Raw genomic sequence first — 20934 nt, 5'->3', positions numbered from 1 at the left:
TCTCAAGGATGTCAGGGAGGGCATGATGCTGAAAATTAGTTATAATTACATAGTTATAATTACAGGTTTGGCTTAAATTCATCAAGGAAAGCAAATTGACTAAGCAGAACGGAACTGTTCCCCCAAATGATGTGCTCAGCCAGCAGGTTCTTCACATTTTCTACCTGCACTGAAGGAATACCTGAGAAGCCAGTTTGGCCAGGGTAAGAGGCAAACATGGGAATTATTTCGGCAGTACCCACTGATGGGTCTGGGCTGGCATCACTTTCAACACTGGCTGGCACAGGGGCCACAGGCTGAAGGTACCGAAGGACCACCCTCCTCCCCAGCTCATGCCAAAGGATTCTAGCTGCTGAAACTACTGCCATGGTAACCTCAGAGGATGGGCTTGCTGAAGGAGCAACTGAAGGTTTTCCCTACTTATGGAGGCAAGCAGTCATGTAAGCAAAGAGTGACAGAAATAAAATTTATTACTCAAATAAAAAGCACTATCCATGTGCAGCACAAAAAGGTTATGGAATATTTGCTGAATTCGATGAAGCTGGGGTTTGCGTTGTTTTGGTTTTTTTGGGTTTTTTGTGTGTGTGTGTGTCTACGAAGCTCTCAGGACTGAAAAGAAGATTAAGGATCACAGATGAATTATTTCCAAGCACAGAGATACTGACACTGCCTGAAAGTCTTGTCCACCTTCTCTTCACAAAAAGGCCACTAAACTTAACTGCTTTGAGGTCCTGAACAGAATTCAAAAAACACCCTTGCTGTCTTGCACACATCAAAAACAAACAGTTGAATAATGTATGGTATTTTTAAGCAAGAAATAGGTATCCGAGAATCCCACCAGGTGCTTTCCAGGTACCCCTGCAATATCCAAAACCAGCTGCAGTGTTGCAGGTGGGAAGCTGCTGGCTGAAGGTACTGGCACTGCCTCCAGAAGGGTCTGCACTGCCCCCAGGAGAGCCCCAGCAAGCAAAGCTTACGATGGAAGTCAAGCACAAGGGCTCCCTTCTCCACCCATCTTATGGTTGAACATTTGAAAAATGAACATTTACTGCCTAGTCAACATCAAGGCCTTACAAGGGCAAAAAGTGAAATTATAACATCCATTACACCTAGAAATGGCTCAAAAATTATATACTCCATTCAAAGGCCTAATGCCCATCATCACATTGCAGGGGTCGAATGATTATTCCAACATGCAACAGGCTTTTTTTAAACAGACATATTTTTGTATAAATTTGGTTTTTATAAAATACATTTCTTCAAAGTAGTATGTTGCATCCCAGGCTGCATTGCTCCAGCAAGACTGTTCACACACAAAGTTAAAATCTTTACAACACTGGCCTTATGTTGAGACTTCAGGGATCCTGTCAGGAACAATAACTGTCTTGCAGATTTGATGTTTTTAAATTATCTAAAAAAAGTCTTCAAGCAGTCTACACTACACAGATGACTTAATCCAATCTGCAGTATATTACAAGTTTCCAATTTCATCTCCTGTGCCTGCTAATGTAATGACATAAACTTGGGCAGTGCAGAAATACAAGAAAGTTGTTTGATTAACACAATCATTAATGGAATATCTGCATTTCCCTCAGGTGATAGAAACATTAATAGAATAAATAATTAAAGAAATTTATCCCAGGTCGATAGGGTTATGGCACATTGTAACCAGAAGTATTCAGTCACAATAAAAGGAATTAAGCATTGAAAGAGGAAGATACAATAAGGAAACTGTTCCCATACTAAGATAAGTAACTTTCCACTTCATAATTAAATCAACATGCCTTTGAAACTTTTGTGACAACATATATGATTAAGTTACAGGAATGATCCCACTCACTATTTACTCCATAATGTCTTTATAGCATGTTAAAATCAAATTGCAAATTATGACCATACATTATTTTACAATAAATCAGCACCTATTAGACTACTTTGATAAATCTTATTAACAGCACCAGAAAGATCTTTTCTTCCCAGACTTACTACAATAGCTGACTTGCATTTGTCTTTGATGCTGACTTTATGAACCTGAAGTCAAAGGTAATTGAACCCATTATTTTTTCACACACTAATTGTGTAACAAGTAAAATACACAAAACCAGTATTTCCTAAACCCCGTTAAATTCATAAAATTGTCAGTTTGGCAGTTCAGCCTGGAAGAATACCAATACTTCACATGCACTTCACGGTCCTCCTTTACAAATTCTCAAATTATTTATTTCCTAGAACTTGCAGGGCTCAGAGGCTCCCAGCAGCAGGATTGCAGCAGGGGGGAGCAGCAGCCCCTCGGGGTGAGGATGTTCTCAGCTCCCCAAGCAGCTGCATGCTCACAAGGAACCAGTACCAATGCAATTGCCAATTTCCATTTACAGCACTGCCTCTGATAACTTCAGCCAAATTTTTGACTCCCTTTGGCCACGTTAAAAAAGAAACTTTATTCAGGCATTTTTTTCAGGTTTATTCAATGGGAATAACAACAAAGTTTATGGGCACATCTCTGTTGCTGTAAATTTACATAATCCAGTGAAGTGGAGCCACCACAGACAGAAGATTTGGTCTCAAGTCAAAATCAACACTAATAAATGTAAAAAAGCCAGTCTGAACACTGCTGTGCCTTTATAGGATGCTCTCAGAGATTTCCATAAATTCCTGACCTTTACTTTCTAATACAGATCAGTATGGAACTAATGTATATCAGAACAGAACATAAACTCAGTTCTTGAGCATTTTCCTCCGTCTCAAAAGGCTCAGCTCCTGAACTCAGAAAAAAAAAAAAAATCAAGTAAAATTGCACTTAAAACCCAGAAAGTTCACCCAACTTTACTTGAAAAAGGTAGAGATTTCCCACTTTAATGTGATGAAAACATCACCACTGTTGAAGACTGAGAGTCCTAAACCTAGAAAAATAACTTTAAATATGTTGAAAATATATCTGTAATAATGCCAGGGGTTCTGCAGCCTCTGCAGCATCAAAAGGCTATTCTTCACTAAACAATTACAAAAGATAAATGAACACACACACAAAATATACAAATTTCATTTTCAATTTGGTAACCATGGGGAACAGAGACCTGCCGTGCCTTAATGGAAAGTCATTTGCTACAACAGCAGTTTTTGACACAGCTTGCCAAAGGAGAGAACAAGGTATTGCAAATAAGCCAGCTGGGACACTGAAACACCACTCAACAGATACTGAAAAATACAACAGGTCACTCTAACAACCAAGAGATGGAATAATTTAACTGTATAACATAATTATTTCTCAGATAATCCTATTAAATTGCTATAAAACCCCAAGAAAAAAAAAATTGGAACTGAAGAAGGATTCTACAAATTCAATCTGAAAGATCTACAGGGACCAAAGTTCCCTGCAAATATGTAAAACTTCAAGTGTGGTTGGTTTGGTCAGTTTTTTCCTTTTCGGATTTACCACCTGTACTGAGCATGGGGAACTGCCTACACTTCCTGGCCTACTAAGAAAAAATAATCTGAATTCCAGTTTTGCAGAGTTACACATTTAAGTGCCTTATTCCCATATTTTGACTGCAAATTTCCACGGTTTTCTTCCAGTTCACCAAAATTGTACATAAAGCAACTACTGTAATTTTAGATAAGACCTAACGACAAATGCCATTTTGGAATTTTTACAGATTGATTTTTCAGCTGAGTAGCTGCTCTCAGATCCATTGAGTTGCAATGACTGCTCATATTTTGTAAAGCTGCATCAGATCAAAGTGCTCTCTTGTCTAACACGATGCTCCCAACAGTAACTAGTAGCAGATAATCACAAAAGAATGCAAGAAATGCATCACACGGGGTTATTACATTTATAGCCTCTCATGCAAATATCATTTTTTTAAAACCTCAAACTTTAACCAGGCTGAGTTTTAAAGATGTTTTCATATGTTGAGGATTTCAGAGCTCGTTTCAGTCCATTAAGCGCTAAGCTGTGGTATTCACACACACCAACTGCTCAGCAGATGCACCAGCATTTCCCACACTTGCAGAAAGAGAAGTTATTTGTGTCCATCACACACAGTGCACACACACAGGAAATGCTTAGGAAATACCACCTGCCCAAGCCACATCTGCTTCAATTTTAATTACATGTTCCTGTTAATTAGGGCACACCACTGGGCTGGCCTCCAACCTGCTTTGTTGGATTTCCCATGGTCTGAAGTGATGGCCACAAATTTGCTGCTCCCAAAATATAGAAATAAATAAACTCAGGTACAAGAGAGGATAAATATTTATCAGGAGGTGAGAAAAACACACTCACGGTGCAAAGAGCTGCACACAGGATCCTGAAGCAGCTCAGGTTCCTCAAGTTACACTGCAAGGTCACCAGCACCAGCTGCAGAAAGCTGATCTATGAAATGTCCTCTGTCACATCTACCATCAGTCTTCATACATGCTGGATATTCTGGGTCTATTTCTAACAATAATAACAATTAAGCCCTGCTCATTCTTGGGTAACAACTTACTGCTTTTGCTATCTAAGGGAATATTTACAGAGCTACACCACAAATTTTACATATTTTACAATATACATTTTAACATGCTTTAACATAAAGAAGTACAATTCAGGCTTTTAACAAAAAGGACTGTGATTTATGGCAGCTTTTATTCTCACAGACACAGAATAAATTCAATTCATTAAATCGTAAAAAATAAGGAATGTCAGAAAACAGAATGCTGGCTCTAGATTCGGTTGTGCAGTTCTCTAGCAAAAAAAAACACTTTGCAACTTTTATTTTTTAAAAAAACATTATGTGCACTGTGGCTTTCAGGTATTTCCAATAAAAGGGTCATAAGCTTTCTCTTTAGAAAGTCATACTACAAGATATACTTTTAAACAAAACTTTATAGCATTTTTGCACTGTGTTTAAGTCCACCTGGGTATTGGGCTTTAATAGGGGTACCTGGCCATATGTATCTTCTCCTACCGTAGTATAAATTCATGCAGAACTGCTCCAGGGCAAACCTCTCATTTTCCTGAGTTCTTTGCCATGGGATTGAAGAACACACTCAGATCTCAGCCCCTGCTGGCTCCCAAGCTTAGCTATTTTGTACATTTATGCTTTTTCACTACAGGACTACCAAGTTTACTGCTCCTACCCATCACATCAGTCAAATGCCTTTTATACCTTTTAAATAAAACTCATGGGGACAGTTCAAATCTCACTTTCCAACACCAGGATGCAAGCCAAACTTGCATTCAAGGCAGATGGTGGAAGGCACTGAAAAATTGAGATTGATTCTCTCACTCTCCAATTCCACAATTTATTGGAAAACAAACAAATCTTTGTTCCCCTACACTAAGCATTGCAAAGTCATGAACTGGCCATAGGTGAGCTTTCCAAAGCTTTTTAAGAGATCTGGATGTCAGTTATGTGACATTTAGCCAGCATCCAAATCTTCCAAATACCTCAGAACATTAGAGGGCCAATATGAGACAAGCAAATCACTCATGGGGGGACACGTAGGCAGAGACAGAGCTAAGAACAGAAATCAGATTGGCTGTTTACACTTGTGGCTTCAGTTATCAAAGAAACAAACAAACAAACCCCAACAACACTAAAAAACCCAAACAACCCACAGATGGTTATCACTATCTACTTTAAGAATAGTAAATCAACCACAGAACCCTTAACATGGAGAATGATAGCTCCAGTCCCTTGAATGGACTATTTCAAGATCTTAAGACTAAATTCCACAGAAAGAAGAGAGAGAAAATAACTTTTACATTGTGTATTTCAGTTCTAAAGAAGTCACTGCCATGTTCCACTGCTCCCTTTGGTTAGAAGAATGACACACTTTCTATTAGCACAGTAAGGAGACCTTGCTTCTCTCGAACACAAAACTTCAAATGCTTGCCACAAACTGGACTGATCTACTCCTCATACATTTATTCTATTTACTACAATAAATGGCTTTCAACACAGGAGCTGTTGGTAAAAGAAGTTTTTTCAAAATATGTACACAATGAAGATATCTACACAGGAAACCTCTTTTATTACTATTAAAGGAACTGTTGTTTGAAATATGATCTCTCAAAATTATGCCACTTTTCTTTCATAATCAGTAACATGCCCATAACTACAGTTTTCTTAACTTTCACAGCTGCTAAATTTCAGTCACAAGAGACAGGTTTTCTTCTATGGCACAGGTGATAGTGTGCATGCATAACATCACAAACTGTATCCTTGTACAATTCCATCTAAAACATTTTAAATAAGCTGCATGCTTTAACCCAAACCTTTACTTTGGGCATACAAGGATATCTTAGCCTCTGTTTTATATAGAGCAAAGGGAATATAAAATTGTATTCGAAGCTTATAGATCTAATTATTTAATGATGGGTTTTACTCTATTTTCTCCTAATGCAAGAGAAGCAGCAGCTCCAAACAGCTGTGCCTGCATTTTCCAGCAGGTTACAGCGCCGAGGGCGATGGTGAGCCACAGCGGAAGGAGGACGGGGAGAAGACAATCCCTCACCTTGAAATGTTTGCATATAACCCTGCATTCACTGGCAGAGCACTGACCCAGCAAAACTTCACAACCATATAATCTTCTTTTCTTCCCAGACCACAGGGAATATGTCAGTGTCTCAATAAAATGTGACCAGCTGCATAATCAAGTCCAAGTGGTTCCTTTTACTGTCGGAGACAATTAGGTTTACTTCCAGCAAGAGACCATTTCTGTGTGGATGTGAATAGCACTGGATGGTTCTTTTTCTATACAGAAAACCTATTGATCAAAAAAACCAAACCTTGAAACCTTGCTTTTTATACAGGAAATCTGCAGATGAAAAAAAAAAAATCTCAATACTGCTCAACTGGCAGCATTTTAGTCCTTTCAATTGCCAATCATCAGATTACACTGTGAACTCTGAAGTAATTACACTGAATGTGTCATTCTGATGGCATTGGACATCTTTATTGGAACTGTATGATTTAACTTTTAAATAATACCCCAGTTCTCAAAGGACAATGAGTAATTAAAGAGGGCATGCTAAACTAAAAAAAAGAAAAAAAAATACAACCAAACCACAAAACCCAACAAAAACCACAAAACAAACAAACACAAAAACCCCAACCAAAACCACAACTTAGCAATGCTTAGAAAAACCACCTATTATTTAAAGATTGAGGATTACTTTGAATTAGATAAATTCAAAAATAAATGTTTAATTTTTAGAATTTGAAAAGAGTGTAAAAAACTTAAATTTCTTTCATGAACTTAAAGAAATTAAACTTATATACAGGAAAACTAAGACAACCACAAGATGATGCCATGCAACTTTCCTGTTACCAGCCTCATTTTCTTATCAACATGTTTTAATTTACCAATGCAATTCTAATAGAACTGCAAAGATTCCTAGCTGATATGTCAGCTTGGACATTTTACAAAAATATTTAAAAGTTCCATAGAGTGTATTGGTTAAAACGAAAACTGCAGATTAAAAGAAAAAAAAAAAAAAAAAGAGGAGAAAGGGTAAAATGCCATTTCCACATGCTTATGTAAGCAAAGTGTTATCACAAATGCCATATCATATGGCTTAGTTCTGATAATCTCCATCTCACCAGCTGAACTGTGTTTCAGATGCATTTGTTTTTATCTGAAATACTGACAGCTTCCAAGTGACCCTTCAGTTCTAATATAGAGCTGAGGAAATCAGCACTGATAACCAAAACACTGTCCTGAAGTTATTTACACTGCACCACAAATCCAACTGCTTGTGGATAAACTAAAAGCTCTCTCCAAAGAAGCAAGCATAAAATCTTATAAAGACAGGCTTGGGAAGAGGCCACAGGAGACCATTTGGTTTGAGGCAGGCTCAGCTCACCCCACTGCCACTCCAGGCATTTTTTTCCTGCCTTCTTCCAAAGATATAAACCTTTTGTCCATCCTAAATAATCACCCTGCTTTATTTAGACACGCTGCATTTTCTCCTTTCCCCCACCCATGTTGAGAACAGACTAATCTTTTTCTCTCTGCAAGTTTTAATTTATTTTTTTTTACATACATAAGGATTGCTCTCATGGCGTTCCCTCAACTATCTTCTCTTAAAATCAAATTTCCTCAGTCTTTTCATCCATTTCCTAAGAGCTACTGCTCCTGAAATCTCCAACTGCCCTTCCTCACCTCTTCTGGCCCCTTTCCAGCCTGCCCCCACTCCTCCTGAAGCAGAAATCCAACAAAAGGCCATTCTGAATATGCCATTTGCACTGAAAATGAAGGATTAGTATCCAATTATCGTCTGCATCCATAAAATTCAATTATTATCCCTCTGCTGTCCTTTATTTTGATTTCAACTCTGTACCTCTGCAGTAAGTTCATCGACTCCTTCAGCTCTGCTGACCTCAAAGGGGCCTCATCATTTCATCACTCATTTGCTTCAGGAGGGAATGGTCCTGAACACATCTCCATGGACTGTATAAAACAGGTCAGACTTTCAAAGTGCTGAGAATCCACTGTTAAAAAATGCAATCACCTGCTCCCCACCCCAAACTAAAAAGTTTCCTGAAAGACAACTAAGCTTAAAATGCTAGACTTCCAGAATTGTTCTATCTGCCCCATGCCAGATTTCACTGTACACCAGTGGGGACACAAGAAGGATAAACTTTTTAAAGTAGGCAAAATTCAAACTATTTGCTTGGTCAGTTCTAAGCCTCTACTGATGTCAAGTCTGGAGCTGATCAGAGATTTGAGAATCCAGTAGGTTTGCTCTCAGTACAGCAAATAACCATCTGCAGAGTCCAGGTCCACACAAAAAGGTCCTTTCTGTCCCTTCTAAGGTTGATCCACCCACGTCATCTCTTCCCAGCAGTCTCAGTAAAGTCCACACATCCCTGAGGGGCACACTTACAACATTTGGGTGCACATGGCAAAAAGCAGGTGCCACAGGGCAGAGATTTCTAGGGAAGTGACAGGAAAGGGACCTGACCTGCTCCTCCTCCACCTCATCCTTTGGCACATTTTGTATGCAACATTCCCTGTTGACACTGGCATGTCCAAGAGTACCTCACTTCCCCACAGCCATCTATTTATCCACATTTCCTTGTCCATCGCACACTTCCCTCAGACTTCTGGCCCTTCTCTAGCTGAAAATAAAATAAACACCATAAAGTGTCCCTAGAACAGTGGCTGCTAGTTTCAGGGAGTAATACTTATATTAAGTCACTTTCAGCCTCTCTTATGGTCTAACAAAAATTTCAAAGCCCATTTTTAAGTGAACAGAGCACAAATAAGACCAAGACAACAGCAATATGCAGATGTTCAGAAATTGGAATCCAGGTTGGAAAATGTCCCCTAATTCAGCACGATTTGATATACAATCACCTGAACTGCTCACTGCCGGGACAAATGGATGTTGTAGTGCCAGGATGGTTCAGCCCAAAGGCCAGAGTGGGGTGCCTGTTGCTAGACTGTAAAAGTGTCTAGTCCAAAGCTGCAAGGTCAATTAAATCTTTGGGGGAAAAAAAAATAAAAGCAGAATTGTTATATAACAACAGAAAACTTCTGTACATTTTGTCTCACTTTCTGCAGATATGAGTCTGAGTTTTCTCTTGATGTGGTGTGTTAAGGAAGTCACAGGCAGACATGAGGACACAAAACAGGATTCAGAGATTCATCAGTTGAGCAGGTTTTTACTGGGTACTCATGTACAGAACACAGTCAAGCTATCTTCACTGCAGAAAAAAAGTCAAGTTATCTCCACTGCTTCTTACATCTACTGTGAAGACAAAGTCACCTATTAAACTATCAAGCAGCTGGAGAAATTGTGGGAGGCAGATGACTATTTGTTATTAGCATGACATGACTACTTGTATTTTTGGTAACAAACTACCCACGTGGACTATACAGACACAACATTTCACCCCCATGTTTCTTAAAAATCTGTGACATTAACACATATGACACACTCAATGACATATAAAAAGGATAAATACCACAATGAAAAAAACAGTAAGGGGTTCAAAGCCTAAATATATTCAACCAAACTGAATCAGAGCAGCATCAGATTTTTTAAGCAGGGGACAAAGAAAACACCAAACCAAAACTTTTGCAGTGTAGCCACAATCAAAACTGTATAAACAGGGGGAAAAAAAATTGTAGCTATACCTAAAGCAATAGGCACTACAACACAGGTATCTGTAAAGTCTGTGTTTTGGGAAAAGTGGAGATAAATTGAATTTTTGTGTTTCATTGGAAATCTTCAGAAAACAAATCTACCTTACTTAGCAAATACAGGAACCCAGTGAGTTTCACTGCAGCCTAATGGATATCGTGTCCCTTCTCAACTTCTCCTTCCACTCACACCCAAAGTGGTTCAGATTTACAGCCCATATTGTGCCTATTCACTGGCACTTTCACTGCAGGCAAATTCTGCCAGAAAGAGAAAAACACATCAGTGAGAGACTCAACAATTCCTGTGCATTTCTTCCTGAGAGCAGCACACTGGAACAGCCAGCAGCGGACTTTGCACACATCCACTTTAATGAACTGATTGGAATTGTACAAGTGCAAATCCACACGTGGGTGTTATTTTGAAGTAGTTGTTCTGTTTAATGAAGAAAAATTCCAGGCTTTTCTTTAGGCACATTTTCTGCTGGCTGCAAACATTCCCACAAGCAGTGTCCAGAACTGCACTGCCACAGAGCACACACACCTCACCCCTGCAGCCAGTGCAAGCTCTGCCCCAACCACAATTAAAACCATATGCAAGGAAGTTCCTTTACAACCAAAATATAGATGCATAAATTTAGATCAACTCGTTCAGTTTCTTCCAGAGCAGACACAAGGACAACTAGGACAGCATTCACTTCTGAATTTTGCTTAGATGCTTCAGCAAATTACTTTGCATTAAAACTTCATTCTACAAGCAACAATCAGTATGAGACCTGAGCAACCTGGGGTATGTTAGAAGGCAAAACAGAGAAGTACATTATTGTGACTCTTGCTACTGAAGAAAATACTATCTGCAAGTTCATGCAATATTGAATGGAACAAATAGTGGATTTTATTAAACCTGATCTCCAATTAAAACAAATATCACATGTGGTTAAACCTTAGAAACTTTTTTTAAAATTTTTTATTAAATCATTGTAACAGAGAGCACAAGGGAAGATGCTAAGCATATTTTCAGTGAAGTTAATAGTTTTGTCAACAAAATACAGTATTAGCTGTGATATTTATGTAAGCAATATCTTCCAGAGCACCGACAGGATTAGGAAAGCTAAAAGACTTAAGCTTCTCTTTGGAATTGCATGTGGGATCATCTTTTCTACAGACAGTTTGAAACTGCAAATTTCCTTAGCAATCAGTGGAAATACTGTATCAATGCAGAGTGTGGGTACACACAGAGGGAGCACAAAAAGGCTCCAGACACCCAAATATGTGCCAGTCACTGTGAATTAGGATAAAGTTTGCTTCTGCATCTTTGCCAGTGAACTCTACTACGTCAAGACTGTCAAATCCTGCCTGTACCTTCTCTTCTTTCTGAGGTTTTGTAATTTGCTTTGGGATGTGGGTGTGGGGGAGGGTCACTTCATGTCACACACATTTATTTTTTTTTTCCATTCATGGGAGCTTTTCCACCACTTCTCCTCGCCATCCTCCCCTTCCCACTGCAAACTGTCCTTTGGTTACCCCAGCCTTTGATGGCTTCACATCTGCTCTCCTGCATTACCACATTTCACTCCTGAAATGTCCCTTGTCAGCTCCAGCCCACTATTCCCCTATAACACACTCCTCTGTGTGCTAAGCTGACAGGATCAGCAAACAAATAACATAATGCATTTGAGCCTTGGGACTGAAAAAATGACTGATGAGGCAAACACACCTTGAGTGGAGAAATAAAGAAAGAATTCAACTTGACAGGGGAGCTGGACCACGTATGTCTCCCCCAGCCTTTCATCCTGCATATCACAAGAGAAACACTCCAGAAGCATTGGCTTATAAAGATAATTTACTCACAATATCCAGATGGTGAGTGGGGAGAGGAATAGGCTAGCTGCTGGAAGCGTTTTCCCACCTTGTATTCAGATTTTAAAGTTTTAGATAAAAGTGATGTCACTTGAGGTGACTTGGCAGTCTGTGCCCACAGGTTTGCTCTCTAGGCTAGCACGAGGTACAAATTTGCATAATTTGAGTAAAATCTTTTTCTACACCAATAATCAGCTCCTAAATTTTGTTTAACAGTGTTATCATAGTCTTTATGTATAATACAGCACCTTTCTTTTAGAGGATCAAATTCCAGCCTATTTAAGGTTTGGATTGTTAGGGGTTTTTTGGGGGGGGCAGGGGGAAGTCATTATAAGATTTTGTATAATTCCGTTATGCAAGGCAGATGTGAACATTTAGAGAGCTGAGAGATATAAAATGAAAATAATCTTGCTCTGCATCATCTTCTGTTCACCTTGGCCACTAATATTAGGAAATGTGATTTAATGACACATTTATATGAAGACAACAACAGCTTTATAGCTTACTATACACTACATTGCTAGGATGCATTTCTTAAATCATCAACAAAATTACCCTCTCTAGCTATACATTTAGTCTACCTCTCAGCAACTGGAAAGACTGAATTAATCACATTATCCAGAGCCAAGATTTCTTTTTACTTTTTTTAATGGATGATTAACAGTAGAATCTCAGATCCATATTTAGACATTTAAATAAATAAAATCTTGAATTAAAAATGATGAGCACTGAAAATTAGGTCACCTACGTAGGAGTTTTATTAAAGACTTAAGTACAGTTGAGATTATTTCCTCCTCGGTTAGAACATTTTCCCATGGGACACTGGCAAGTCCATAGCATCAGGCATTTCTAAGGACAAGACAGTCCAAAAATGGTTCATCTTCTTCCTCTCACTCAGGTCTCAGCCCTAAGTCTCAGTTGCCCAAATGCTCTGCCTTCCAGTATCTGCTGCCTGATCAGTACTGCAAACCCTCCCAATAAACTCACCCCCCTAAAGGGATCCTTGTCCCAGCCCTTCCCTACCCCTCTGCCTCCATCTGAGAATCCCTGTTTGTGCAGCTCTGCTGATGGAACAGAAAACCCACCTCACCCAGAACAGTCTGGGGGGATTATTTACACAGTTCGAACACTAGATATTTGTTAATTGAGCTAATCCACCAGATAGAAAAATATTTTTGTGTAGCAAGTCTGCTCCTAAAACTAATTGTAATCTTACATGAGTCATTTTCCAGGACTTTTCAGGCACCCACAGTAGGCAGTGGCTATTCTATTTCCTGAAATGAAACCAGCACATCAAAACCTTCTAGCTGAATGGGCCTGACCTTTGTAAAGCAGTGCTATTAATAAGATAAAATAAACTGCAGGACTCCAGCAACCAGGTTAAAAACTCAGTAAATAGCCAGGAGACGACACGAAATGAGACCAAGTGGTCTGTGCCTAATGAAGTAGATGATATCCTAAAATTGAATCAGCTTCCAATAGCCAAGATCTGCTTTTAAAATACACAGATACATCTGCATTGGTAAATGAAAAGGCAAAACCTAAAGGCAGTGCCTGCTTCTATCCATTTGTATTCCAGAACAATGATGCACGAAATAATGGCTGTTAGCATACAGGTTTGCACATGCTGCCAGATTAAGGAGAAACCCCAAACCAGACTGGCTGCAAGAGGAAAATACCTACTTTTCTTCAAAAATGTGCAGGTCTCTTATATGAACATATAATTGTAAAGACAGATTTTCACAACTGCATTTTCTTAGTTCAGAAGTCAGGGAGATACGTAGAATAAATGTAAACCCCCAGGAATAACCAGTAACCCATGCACATGTGTGTGCACACAGCATCAGCTGCTGGGACTGGTAGGAGCCTGACACCTGCTTCATCTGCTGCTGCTCTTTTCCTGTTTAAGGCAGATTGCAGAACACCAGAAGATTTCAATGCAACTCTTGATGACAGCAAGATGTTTGGAACACAACCTGCTTTCTCTGCCCCTGAACATTTGTAGCTGCAGCTCCACTTGTCTCCTGCCAGCTGCAGCACAAACCCCAGGAGACTCAGCTACCCCAAGCTGCTCCAGCCTCATTCACCACAGCCTGGCAGAGAGACCCACAGCAGCTTTTCAGCTGCTGATAGATGATTACAGAGGAATTTTCAGTAAAAATAATTTTTTTTTAAAAATCAAATTTAAAAAAAAAATTCCAGTATCTAACAAGGTCAAAAACTTAATGTAAGCTCCTAACATAACAAAATTACAGGATCACCTCCCATACATTGAACTCTGTCTCTCTGGGTTAGTTACAGAGCAAAGCTGTGCCCCCGTACTGAAGCCCCCAAAGCTATGGTACCACACAAAGGGTAAAGTTTAAATTATTCAAAGCCATTTTACATGCTATCTTCACACTCATCAGTTGCATAATGTGACAGAGACATTCACAGTACAAAACCCCATCAAATGCTGCCAGAAATTACAGCATTATTGCCATATGCTTCAAAAATCTTCTAATGCAAAACCGACTGTAATTCTTTTGCAGTACTCACAGGAACTGATCAATTCAGTTTCTACCAACAATATATTTATGAACCATTAATGTACAAAAGTATATTAAGCAACCTAACCAGTATTTTGCCCACACTCCAAAACCAGGTGGATCACTGATATACAAAATATTTTCTTCTAAGTAGTCTCTCTCAGTAGAAAACTACTGAATTCTTAGATATCTTCCTTACATAACTAAAAATAATAATAAAAAAAATACACCCAAAAGCATAGAAGCCACTTACATAAAAAGCTTTAAAGAGCCTGAAATACACCAATAGGTGAACTTAATCTGATTGCCCACATCCAATCAAGGATTTCATATTATAACAGGTTGCATTATCAGATAATTCCTGCCAACTCTATCATTAGAAACATTAATAAAATGAAAGGTTGCAGTTGTCAGCTAATGAGTGCATTGTTAATGTGGCATCACACATATAATCACAAGGGGTCAATACGTAATTTCTTTTTTTTTTTGAGAGTGGGAGACTATCAATAACACAAGAATTTTAACATTGTATTTTTTTTGCCATCTCCTAGTCCAGGCACACTCAGGAAGAAGTGGTAAATGAAACATTCAGAAGGGTTTTGGGATCCTCGACTGTATCAATGCTTTTACTCCTTACAATACCACCACAAGTTTAGTACAACCCCCAGAAAAGGTCCCGTCAGTGCTTCAAACATATAAAATACAGCTTTTTATATAAAATAAAGCAATTTCAGAAACAGAAGCTGGAGAAGAGGGGAGGAAGCAAATGGCACAACATGCTGCCAAGATCCCATTGTGTATTACCAACTCTCATTTTAGGCATATCCGTGTAATATGACCAACTACCAGCAAGATTTTTATAGGATGTTACTCAGACAAGCAAATAGTATCTGAAATGTCATGCATGGTTCACAGTGGAGCCTTTCCCCTCATCTTTATTCCCAAATTCCTATAGAAGCGCCTACAGCCACAAATAAGAAGTTTCCAGCCATGCAAATCTGTTTTGCATTTAGTCTCAAGTCTTAGCTCCTGGAATACTGTGACAGTGTCAGATTTTCAGCTTCTATTAAAAAATATTTTAGCTGTTAGGATTACAAAGGAGACCATAACAGAAATGAACCCAGAACACTCGCAGTCACGCAACAAATTAAAAAGTATTCCTATTTAGATATAATTACTTTCACTGCTTGAGCAAGTAACAGTAGAAAGCAGATGAATCATTTTGCCTTGTGGTGTTGACAATACTGCTTTGTGCAGTATTAAAAGCAAAAACTAAGGTGGTGAGACAGTCACACAGGGACATGGTCCTGTGTCTGGCTGGGTGCTTGCCTGCCCTGCCAGTATGATAAGCAGCTTTGGGACCACCACTGCAGGGTCCCAACAGCAGTGTCACTCACTGCCAGCCAGCTCTGATGCCTTTGGGGTCCCTTTCCTGGCGGCAGCCCAGAGCACAGAGCCACAAGAAGATATTCAATACACACGGCTTTGGATGCTGCCAGGAATGGCTGCAATCCTCAGGTCTAGGCACGTGAGCTCAGTAAAAATAAAAGCAGTATTTAGAATATTTCATTCCTCTATACCTCATGCTTCATGGACAGTGCTGCATGCCACACCATAGGAGCTGTGTTTCTGCAAAGAGAGGAGAAAACCAAAGGGTCTGGAGCACTGCAAACCCTGAGCCAAACCCTCCTCTGATTTACACTGAGGGGAGGAAAAGGATATAATAAGAGATGGATAAACCTCTCTTGCTTGCTATAATATAAAGAAAACTATTCTAAACAAGCCCATTCTGGAAAACCCCTAGGCTAACAATTTAATTTCTGACTGCAGGGATATTACCTTGTTAAATCAACAGTCAGTGAAAGGCTTTTACCTCTCCCTGTAAATGCATTCTCAGTCCTTCTCTTTCCCACTGTACTCCTGCCACCAGATGGAGGGCACATCATGTGGCACTCGCAGGGGAATGAGCAGGGAAAGCCACAACCCTTCCTGTGGCTCTTGACTCATTCCAAACAAATAAATAGAGTTTAAAGTTACTGTCTGCACTGAGACCAGAGGGAGTATTTGGGCCAGCAGCACGAGGACACAGCGAGTGGTCCCTCACACGCCGTTCCTGGTGGAAAAGCTATACAGCAGTGGTTTTATGAGGAATAAAGTCATTCAATTGAAACTGTGCTGAGAATATAACAGTAATTTATGTAGTTACCAGTTACAGTCTTTAGATTAGGAGATGATAGCCAGCCAATGCAAGACTTATTCTTTTAAAAGGCATTTCCTTCTTGAAACAGAGGGCAAGCGAAGGAGTGTACAAGTTCTGCTGTAAGCACTGTTACTGCAGAAAAAGGGAAAACAGTTTAACTCTTCAGCCATCTGCTATAGCCTGTTCCTGCTAATTTAAGACACAGGAAAGCAATTTTGATGAAAGCAAAAATTATTACAACTTCAGTGAGAACTCAGAATCAGCTGAAAATAGGAGTGAGAAAACTTCTATTTATGTCTGGAAAACTCCCATCTCTTTCTTATTCACCCAGTCTTTGGAACTGAATAAAATGTTTTCTTCTCCTGTTGCTTCTGACAGATTAAGAATTCCAGAGCTGCCCATAATTAATTTTGGCATGAAGGTAACTACCCTTGCACAGTCTAGAAGACAAATGAAGTGTCAGAGAAAGGCACCCCAGAGTAATTTGTTTCTTGCCTTATCTACAAGAAACAGGTGTAATTTTTTTCACAGGTGCGATAGGACAGCACTAGACAGTGACTCATCACTACCCAGTAAATGGAAATATAAGAGAAATAGTCTGAGCACAAAGTCAGGAGTAGGGAGGAAAATACAGAAATCAATTAGTAAAACAAAACAATCTCACGCCCTGCCCAAGACCCCAAGGTGAGCATCACCCATCCAAGCCATTATGGAGGTGGAGGATCTGCAAGGAAGCAGCCAAGGAAATCCTGCTGTTTGGAGATCCTGGCGCTGGGGTCACACACATCACTGTCCCAACAGCTGTGACTCAAATTATCCCCCCAGCTCCAGGGCTGGACAGTCTGAAACAAGTCAGGGACAGATCAGAACATGACACCAACAATAATTTGGTTTGCAGGATATGATCAGCCTGTCTTCTGGCATCTATTCCCTTTGGACAGGCAGGAACCCTACACTCAGGGTGAGGCAGCAAGAGGGGTGACCCAAATTCCCATTCCTTGATTTCCTTTCCAGAGAGCAGGCTGCCTGCAGAACAAAAAGCCACCAACAGGGACAAGGCCACACAGGAGCAGACTGGGCTCCTGGGATGCCACTATGGGATTACCAGGGAGAGACACTGCTGTGTGAGGTGGGATGTTATTTATTAACACCAAAAGTACAAACCTGTCATCCCCAAGCTTTCCTTTCTTGTTTACCTCACCTCTCCCCTATCAGCTTAAATCCTGCTATTCTCTCTCTCTTTTCTCAAGTCAAGATTACTTTTGGTTGTCTTATCAGCCTCCTCCAGACTGATAGTTTCAAAGGCAGATATATCCTCAACGTGTGTGTCTGACAGGTTTGGCCTCACTTTTTATGACACCTGTGCTGACAGCACATCGCCACCACAGATACACACAACTGCAGCTGAGCAAGCCCAAGGACTCTGCAGCCAGAAGAAACAAAACTTTTCTTCCTTTTATATGAAGATTTCCATTGTGACCTATCCATTAAATAGAAAATATGAGCCCAGTGAATTTTATGCAGTCAGAATGTGTGAGTCAGCCAGTACAGATTCAAAAGGTGGGCAAAAGCCTCAATTTCAGTCAAAAACACAAATGGAAATAACAACTGAGTATTATTAGAAAGGTGTTACTGACCCTTTTACCCTCCAAAATGTACTTTTTCAAAATTTCTAACAGCTTTTCCCTGAGCAGAAAAGTAAGGGAAAACCATTGTTTCCCCTCACTCCCAGAATCACTTGGAAATCAAGGTCAATCACATTAGAGTTCTGACACACACAGTTCTCATTCTTGGACTTGGTGCAATTAATGTCTTCCTGTCTGACACTCCAGCTAAATCCAGACTCCAACTTCCAAACCCAGGAGATCCAAGAGGAGCTGAACAATCAACCTCTGTTACCATTTTAACAGCTGTGAGTTCCAGTGCTCCTCATTTCAATTCAGTATCACCTGCACACAAACCTGAAAAAAAAACCAAAAAAACCCCACCCCAAACCACACACTGAATTCACAAAGTCTACCAAAAATGTTAATAATTACTCCAGAGTAAACAGAAGTAAGTGAAGTTAGTGAAGTAAGAATTCAGGAGTATCCTTATGACATCAAAAAGCTGCAAAAGCATGGCTCTCTCAATTCAGCAGAAAATTACATTTGTTGCCCATGAAGTTCATAAAACCATCATCAGAAGTTAGCCAAGAAGTAGGTGGGAAAAAACTACCAAAACCCTCCTGGTGACTAAGAGGCCTTCCAGAGAAAAGCAAGAATGTTACCTGGAATAAACATTTTCAGAGAACTTTCACAGAGGCTATCATTTTCTAAAGCTGCCAATATGACACATTCAATACCACTGATTAGATATTGGAAAAAGAAAATTTAAAAAAAAAAAGTTTTAAATAAGTGTACTCATTTAAAGTGGTATTAACACAAAAAATAGAATAAAATCATATTCTTATGTACACCCATACAAAGAGGTAAGGATAAAACAGAAGGATGATATGCAACAATCTAGTCAGTTTTCATCCACACAATTTTCACTTTAAATTTCCATATTACAATGACAGCACATCAACTGATTACTACATATGTGTTCTGCTGATAATATTCCAAGTTATTTACCTGAATACAGCTGATTCATTAAACTTTGTGCTTTTGTTTTGGTTAGACTTTTTTTTTTAATTAATAACATCAATGTGGCTAAAGGCAGGAAAAGGAGAAAAAAGATTTCTCATTTTCAGGTTTATTGATCACCAAAGGTAGTTTAGCAATTGCGTTATCAACTGAAAAGTAAAATCAAGTTCCTCTGAAATCCACAAAATTCTGTTGTGTATTGATAAAAGGAAGTAGTTTAGAGGAAATGTCAAATGAGTGTCTAATGGTTATTTCTGTCAAAACAAGCAGTCTCTTGGACTTTGTGCACTCATTGCATGAGCTGAATATGCAGTAACTTCTCATCTTCTTTTTAAGTAATCTGTTTGAATTTAAGCTGAGTTTAAATGGAATATGAAGACGTATTTGCTGTCTTTTTAAAATAAGCAGTAATAAACCAATCACTACAAATTCGAAAGGCAACAGCTGCTCATTAAAGGAATAGCACAGTACAGGTCAGTGATAAAAAAAGGTTTGTTTCATTAAATAAAGTTCTGTATTAAATTATGCTTCTACATTATTTGCAATTCAAGCGAAAGCAGAGGGAAACAGTTACACCAGTATCATTAATAAAGCCTGAAATAACTAAGTTCTGGAAAGAAATAATTGCAAGGCATGGATCAACAGCTTCCAACAGCACCCAGGGTAAGTCCAGCTTTGGCTCTGAAAGATTCAACAAACATGAAAAGGTTTTGTGTGACTGAAAACCAATATTGGAGTCTACAAGGGGCAAAACTTCCTTGTGACATGAGGCCAAAAGTTTTCTGGGAAGGAAGCATCTCCAAGGCTTTAGTGGCCTGGTCAGTGCTGCAGCAAATGGTGCAAAGGCCGCTGCAGGTGCCCAGGAGATGTCACATCTGCCACCACAAGAAACTTGTGCTCTTTGCCCTCTCCACCCAATTAAACCTCCCATTTATTCAAAAGTATCAAAAAATTATGGATGAAAGCTTTTTTTTCCCCCCCTCCTTTAATAAAAATATTGTGAAGAGCAGCTAGGCAACATTTAATAAGGAATGATGTGTTTAGGTGCTTAATGAAAACATGCATTTATCCGAGCAAAAAAAAAAAAAAAAAAAAAACAAAAAAAACCCAGATTTTTTTTTGCAGAAGAGTCAGAAACACCTCAAGGCATAATACAACCATTAGGTGAGCTGTAATTATTGACTGTGAGTTCCCAGAGAATGCTCTGCTGCATTTGGCACTGGCACAGAACAGGAGGCAGTTTCAATTACATGCCTGATCTGTGAAGTTTATTGATCTTCAGAAACAGGGCTAAGTCTTAACTGGGAAAGCTCAGATGATGCTGAAAAGGTCTCCCATTTACCTTCTTGCCTTTTGCTGCTGCTGTTTTTAATTAATTAACAGGGTTGTGAGTTGCAGTCCATGCCTTTTATAAAATTTGGCGTAGTTAAATTAAGAAATACACATTTCAATATTTTCTTAATTTCTCATGTGATAAGTACAATATTTCAAAGGTGTCTGCTGTTGACACAATTTAACCTTGCATTATACTTTAAGCTTTATTTGCCAATTTTTGTCTGAAATCAGAACACTTTTTCAATGAGGA

At 39.2% G+C, this 20934-nt stretch overlaps 1 protein-coding gene across 1 annotated transcript in view; it reads right to left on the bottom strand.

Annotated features, from left to right (window-relative positions):
- NAALADL2 (N-acetylated alpha-linked acidic dipeptidase like 2) overlaps positions 1–20934 on the bottom strand; it is a 214673-nt gene that overhangs the window by 173009 nt on the left and 20730 nt on the right. The gene's annotated exons all lie outside the window — the stretch shown is intronic.

The sequence above is a fragment of the Pyrgilauda ruficollis genome, unplaced genomic scaffold, assembly GCF_017590135.1.
Source record: "Pyrgilauda ruficollis isolate IOZ18807 unplaced genomic scaffold, ASM1759013v1 scaffold21, whole genome shotgun sequence".
Lineage (NCBI taxonomy): Eukaryota > Metazoa > Chordata > Aves > Passeriformes > Passeridae > Pyrgilauda > Pyrgilauda ruficollis.
This window is presented reverse-complemented; position numbering and strand designations above follow the sequence as displayed.